The sequence below is a fragment of the Beta vulgaris genome, chromosome 2, assembly GCF_026745355.1.
Source record: "Beta vulgaris subsp. vulgaris cultivar EL10 chromosome 2, EL10.2, whole genome shotgun sequence".
NCBI lineage: Eukaryota > Viridiplantae > Streptophyta > Magnoliopsida > Caryophyllales > Amaranthaceae > Beta > Beta vulgaris.
Genome location: NC_079203.1, coordinates 18,980,823 through 18,987,883, shown reverse-complemented (window position 1 = coordinate 18,987,883; position 7,061 = coordinate 18,980,823). Strand labels below are relative to the sequence as shown.

Here is a 7,061-nt window from a genome sequence, read left to right as displayed (position 1 = left end):
AGTGGAAAAAACCTTATATGTCACTTAGTAACATATTCGGTTTTCATAAAAAACGCATCATAAAATCAACATTAAAAATGGAAGGGAACGCTGGGAGGATAATCTGATGCGATCCTCTTGTAGACCGCATCAGAAAATCCGTTATTTTCCTCCCCAAAAATCCCGCGTCAGATTATTAGCCCAATTCCCTAATGGCCAGGTCCCTCATGGCCCAATTTCTCTCTCAGTCATCCTCTTCCCTCCCCGTCCCCCCCCCCCCTCTCTCCCCCTCTCTCTCTCTCGTACTCTTTTCTCTCCTCTCAAGAACGAAGCAACTTCATGTCTTGCACTGTTCGTCGATCTTCACCTCGTCATTCATCAGCGAAGAATAACAAAGCCAAATCTTAATCCCGTCGTTCATCACCTCGTACATCTCTCTTAGCCCCTCAACGTTCATCTCGCTAGCACTTCTCCTCTTCTCCCTCGTCGTTCGTCTTCGTCGCCGCAGATCTCGAGGTTTTTCATTTTTACTTACTGATTTTTGTTTCGTATTTTAATCTCGTGGTACTTCCAGATTTAAGTTAATATTTTTCGTTATTTTATTTTTGTTCGTAATTCCCAGATCTATGTCAAATTTATTTCTTTGTAATTAGACTGAAATGATTGATTTCGCTTAATTTCTCTATTTTTTCGTTTGATTTCTTTTTTATTTTCATTTATATCTTCATTTTTTGTATTTCGTTCAATTTCATTTTTCATTGATTTTCGTTTGGTTCTGGGTTTTGTAATTTATTTCGTTTTAATTTTTAGATTTTAGGGTTTATGTTTCCTTTTTGTATAATTTTGCTGTTTATTGTAATTTGTGTAATTTCAATTGGGGTGTTACTGATAATGGCACTGCCATCCTGGTTGCCTTGAAATCTTAAATTGAGCTCCTATAGGATATATTGGTGGGATATCTTTGTGGTTAATGGAAACCTGTAGTATTCAATCTACTTATTATTTTCCATACGCTTTGCCATCAACTAGTTTCTTTTTGAACTTTCACCTCCCATCCACCTCCCCACCTAATCAACTAGATTGGATACAATGCGGGATTCAATCCCCTCCACCTCCCTACCCGACTGTGCTAGAGAGTGGACACTAGATTACTAGTTGCTTGAATATAGTAAATAGGACATGATATCAACTACATTTATGAAATTTTTGCTGGTGGAATATGTTTGTTTTCCAGTTTATAATGTAAAATCTAGGGGTTTGGGGATAACCTGCAGAATACAGAGACGACTTACATCTGAGATTTTATATTACTAAAGATGAATATCCCCCTCTCTTTTTCCTATGTGGTACTTAAGATGGGATTCATCTGCGGGTTATAATACCATCTGCCACGTATATTAAACCTTACCGGTGTCTTGTGCAGGAGGGAGACTTTTAATCACCTGGCAAGTTGGTTAGAGGATGCAAGGCAACATGCCAATGCAAACATGACGATCATGCGTATAAGTAAAATGTGATCTTGCTCATAGGAGGACAGTAAACACTGAAGAAGGCAAGCAATTTGCCAAGGAACATAGATTGATATTCATGGAGTGTTCCGCAAAAACTGCTCGGTATTGGAATGTCTGTTGGCCTATTTTTGTATATTGGCTATGATTTATTGTGTTAATAAAGTTGTTTTAGTGAATGTCCGTTTCTCTATATTCTGTTCTCTGATTACTCTTTTATGTGAAGGCATTTATAAAAACTACTGCAACAATCTACAAGAAGATCCAGGATGGAGTTTTTGATGAATGAGGTTAGCTTATCCTACCTTTTTCTTGCTTCAAATTTTATTGTTGCATTGACACTGTACAAGAAGATTCAGGATCGAGGTCATCCATGAGTGGTATGCCATTTGATCTACTTGGCATCACGACACTGCTCAACGTTTCCTTCAATCCTTCCATTGCTTTGAATGATTGGATTTAGTTATTTAAAACAATATTATTTTCAATATGACATCTTTACTAATCTTATAATCCAAGTTTGAGGCATACATATCATTACTTGAAATCCTTTGACTTTAGAGCATCACTCCATAATCCAAATCATCTGCAGGTTCTGTGTAGCTTCCTGAGTAAATGAATAACATTTGTACCTCTTTTTGGTTTTCCTTTGTGTTGTCTTTGTATCCATACAAGTTTTCTTGCGGGTTTCTTTTACCCCTTGCATCTCACCAGTCCTTGAAGGAGGAAAGAGAAAAGTGAAAATAATTATATTGAAAAAGAGGGTGTAGAGTGCATTAGTCTCTGCTCTATGCTAAATGTGTCATTGGAAAGAGTGTTAGATATGTTCCACTATCAGTGAGCATGCTTTTTGAAAGTTTGACAATGATTTCCGTCATTTACGAGTGTGCTGCATTCTTGTTGCTCAACATATGTAAAGCTTAAAAAGCATTGCTTGTTCATTTGTTAAGCTTCTGTATCTATGTTTACTTTTTAAATTTGCGGAACAATGCAGGTTGGCTGGTTGCTGCTTCAACTGAGATTTTTATCTGTTCCTTATAATGTTTTCTCGCTTTTGTGATCATCATCCTGAGATGCCGCTCTATGCAGGATCTAATACATCTTTATTATCTATGCTTTTCGTCATATATCTGATTGATTTGATGCAAAATATTTTCACTGTCTAAATGATACTCTAAATTTGGCTAGAAGTAATATGAATTTTGCTGAACTAGTGGGAGGATATTTTAAGGGAATTAAGGTGATGGTCTTTTTTTGTTTTCTCTCTTGCATATGGCCCTTACCTCATGATCTGAAACATATAACACTTCATGCACAGTAAATAGATGTAAGTGTAAGGTATTTGGTGTGTTAAAACATGTCCTCACTCTATTTGGTGTTTTTTTTCTTTTTCTTGGTTTTGTTTTTATTTGCATTTACCCTTCCTCTTAACCCTTTGAGCCATATCCTTTTCCATAATTATCTCAAACAAGCCAATTGCCTCCTTTTTTTTTTCACCCTTGTAGTGAATAGTAAAGTTAGAGCGATTGTCTTGAGTGATATTTGAAAAAAAAAGGAAAGGAAAATGATTAGATTCTTGTGGTGTAGTGGAAATTTTATGTATATATTTGAATAAATGCAATTGCAAATTCATAGAAAAAGTCACCCAAAGTCAAAGATGGTTGGGAAAATGAAAAAAAAAAAATGAAAAAAGAGAAAAAGAAAGAAAATCTAAAGATAGTTCATTATTGTCATGTTTTTTAATAAGTTTGGGGGAACCTTATCCCTAAATGATTGAGCATGATTTTTGATTTATGGTTATTTATCTCTTTTGCTCCTACTAGACTTCACTATATTAGAATTGAGCACCACTATCTAAATTTATTCACACCCTTTAGCCCTAGCATGCATTACCGCCTTAAAAAGTCCTTTTGACCTTAGAGGGTTGAGTAATTGTCGGTGGTGTAAGATTAGAATCAAGCATATGAGCGAGTGTGTCATGTCGAGATATCAAGTAACCTTCTCCTATTCTATTTCTTGTTACATTCATCGGCTCCATTTTCAAAGTTTAGAGAAGCTACCGTGAGTAGTGAATTTGAAACTATTTGAGAGAACGCGGTATGTATGGTTGTAGAATTTCAGAGAATGTGCTATATCTAGTTCTCTATGCTTAGTGTATGGTATGTTTTAATCAACCTATGGACATCTTTAAGAATGCTTACTTTTAGTGTCTAGAAATTCTTGCATTCATTTGTGTTTGCTCCTTTCCAAAATCTCGCTTAAGAGCACCCTTTTTATTTTCTTTTGGCTTTCTTTGGGTTTTTATTTTTGGTTTGCCTTCGATTCTAAGATTTAGAGTTGTGGTAAAACTCTTAAAAAACCCTTATGAGAGCATTACTCTTACTCACTGGCAACTTTGGGGTTTAAATAGCTTGTCACTTCGTTAAAGGTGACCGTGATTCCTACGAAAATGAGTTAGTGTATATAGTTATTTATTTATGTGTACTTAGTTTTAGCAAACTTTGCATTGCTATCCTCTTTGTGGCATTTCCTTCCCTCATATGTCTTTTTACACATTGCTTGAGGACAAGCAAATATTCAAGTTTGGGGCAAGTTGATGAGTGAGATTTATCTCACTCTTAGAGTAGTTTTAAGGATATTTCACTTAATTTATTTCCCATATTAGTTTTCTTTTTACTTAATTTCACCCTTTTTTTTTCTATCTAACTCTCTTTTAGCACATATGAACATGTCTAATCATCCCCCTCCCTTACTCTTTCATTTGATCTTTGATGTGTGGGAACTCAAGCTCCTACAAGCTTAGAGGGGGAGAAAAAAGGGAAGCAAGGAGGAAGAAGCCTGCCCGAGAATCACAAGGCTTGCCCGAGAAAAGAAGCCGCCCGAGCTTTAGACAGATCACCCGGGCCAGGCCGCCCGCTCGAGCTATAGGACCGCCCACCCAGGCTCTTCAGTGGCCAAACATTCTACCCCTTATGTGAATAATGGGGCACCCCCGAGCCTCTAACTCGAACCCACTCAACCCGCACCGCTTAGGCCCTCACTAAACTCGCCCATGCTTCCTCTCACATCCCGCCCAGGTAACTGGCCATTGGGCCTTTTTTTTAGATTTCTTTTCTTTTACGGCTTTTGTAATTAAAGGGGGTATAAATACTCCTCTACCCTATTTTGGAAAAGGATCTAGATTTTTAGAACCATACTGTAGGAGAGATAAAACTTGGCTCAATAGGTGTATTTTGGATAATGAAAATCAATGAAAAGGTGACAATTTCCTTGAAATTTCTTGTTTCCTTAGTAATTCTCTCAATCTTTTATTTGTTTCTCGTTGTTTTTATGCATTTCTAATTTGTTAGTTTCATGCCTTAGTTTCATATTTTCATTGTTTAATCCCCATGTTCAATATTTAATCTAGATTAAAGTTTTCATCCTTTCCTAGTTTCTTTTTGTTTGTCCATTGGATTTTATTTTGGTTTTGCTTTAAAGTCTTAATTTTTTGTTTTTGCCACTTTTATATTAGTGATTTATTGCTAGTTTTTCTATCATTAGGATGTTTAGTAGTATAATGGGCAATGAGTAGTTCATTGACTAGGATTGGGAGTAGCCCAATCATTGTTTGCATCCAATTTTCATGTATAGAGTTTATTAGGTTGATTATGCTTGAGATTTGTGCAATTTCAATCTTTGATGTTGATTGGTGACTTAGTTGATGTAAGCTTCATCACCTTTTGATCCTTTTGTTACCCATTTAATGATTACTTTTATGCAGTTAACCTTCATGATTGATTGATTAGTTATTGCTCATCACTTGTTGATTGGTATTAACTTGGGCTTGATTTCAATTACTAACTTGGTCTAGTTAGGTGATAACACCTCGAAATATAGGTTTTGTTGCCATAATTAGGAGTCTAAACTCCTTTAAAACGATTTTAGAGGTGCTTACGTTTGTTTATTCCCTTTGCATATTCCCAATACATGTCAACCCCCTTATCTCTACTTAGTCGTTGGATGTGAACTATGATTTTGGTGTTTTCCCATTCATAGTGTTTTTCCTAATTTGATTTCAATAGTTTATATCCTTAGTTTAACCAAAACTTGACGATTTCTTCGACTTAGCTTAGTCTTAGCAATTCTATCTTAGTGAGAGCTTCGATCCTTGTGGTTCGACCTTGCTTACCACTTCTGGATTAGGTGGATAGTTAGGTTTTTATTTGACATTAGGGAGTTAGTAACAACCTAGTTTTCCCTTGCTCAAGTGTACCACCAAGTCTACAAGAATCATTTCCTTCGTTAGCAGGTGGATTACTATAATCTATACAAGCAGGATTAGCAGAATCAGTTCTTCCATCTTGATCTTCAATAGAAGGATTACCCGAATGATGTGCAGTTTGCTCTGCAAGGAAAAACAATCGTCCAAAACAAACACACACAATATAAGAAGAAAACCCAATATATCATGTGAAAATACATTATATCATGTCAAAACACACTATATCATGTCAAAACATACTTTATCATAACAAATATAATTACAAAATATACTATCATGTCAAGACACTATATATAACAAAAAGTATGGTATATATAATATAAAAATAAACTATGCCAACACACACTATATCATGCCAAAAGACACTATAACATAACACACTATATCAGAGCAAAATAGTATCATCAAAAACATGTCAAAACACACTATATTATGTCAAAATACACTATATCATGACAAAACTACAATATAATTACAAAATACACTACATATAACAAAAAATATAGTATAATAACAAATACATTACATAATGTCAAAACACACCATATCATGCCAAAACACACTATATCATTTCAAACTACACTATTTCGCAACTGTAGGAAGGAGACAATTCAAATTGAATGGACCGCTTATCCTCACTACGAAGCTCCATAGACATTTGCACCCTTTATATTTGATGACTAACATTTCTATCCATGTTAATGACATTGAGAATGCACCTTTCTCTATGAAAATTGGTGCTGACAAGAATAAATTTAACATTTTTTTAATCTTATGTAGAACCATATTCAAGGCCACCTAAGGTAAAAAGCACCACTTGCAACCGGAGCAGGGTTGATCTATGCTCAGCTTTGTAGTCTAACGCAAATATTTTGGAGGAATAAGATGCAATGAACATGTTTACCAGTAACAATGTATTAAATTTATGTTGCGTGTCAAAATAATGTATCAAAGACGTGATGGTTGAATTTTTCATGTGCAAGAGTATAAATCATGATGTTGACTACAAAAATTGGCCTGTCCAATTGTAGTGTAAGAATAATATATGCAGAGTTTAAATAAAAATACCATATGAGATAAGTGAAAGATTTATGTCCTCGACTTAAATGCAATTATTAATGTATAATGAATCATATTATAGAGATAATAAGTTCGTTATATTGGGTCGTCTATACGTCTTGCTACAGAAAGCTCCAGAACTTCAGATTAGTAAATAAATAAACCCGAAACCCAATGTAACGGATCCTACAAGGTCACACATTAAACTTCGATCAACAAAAGAAACCTAGAGCCCAAGAGGGCCCTAGGGT

At 35.2% G+C, this 7,061-nt stretch overlaps 1 long non-coding RNA gene across 4 annotated transcripts; it reads left to right on the top strand.

Moving 5' to 3' along the window:
* Window positions 1-257: 257 nt before the first annotated feature.
* On the top strand, window positions 258-6,829 carry LOC104906275 (uncharacterized). Of its 4 annotated transcripts, none has more exons than XR_007271046.2 (4): window positions 258-495; window positions 1,403-1,592; window positions 1,714-4,564; window positions 6,532-6,829. It is a non-coding gene; the product is annotated as an uncharacterized LOC104906275 (long non-coding RNA). The 4 variants fall into 4 exon arrangements; XR_002041230.3 differs by lacking the exon at window positions 6,532-6,829 and having other exon boundaries at window positions 1,714-1,777; window positions 4,276-4,763; XR_791879.4 differs by lacking the exon at window positions 6,532-6,829 and having other exon boundaries at window positions 1,714-1,777; window positions 2,482-4,763.
* The last annotated feature ends 232 nt before the right edge of the window (window positions 6,830-7,061 follow it).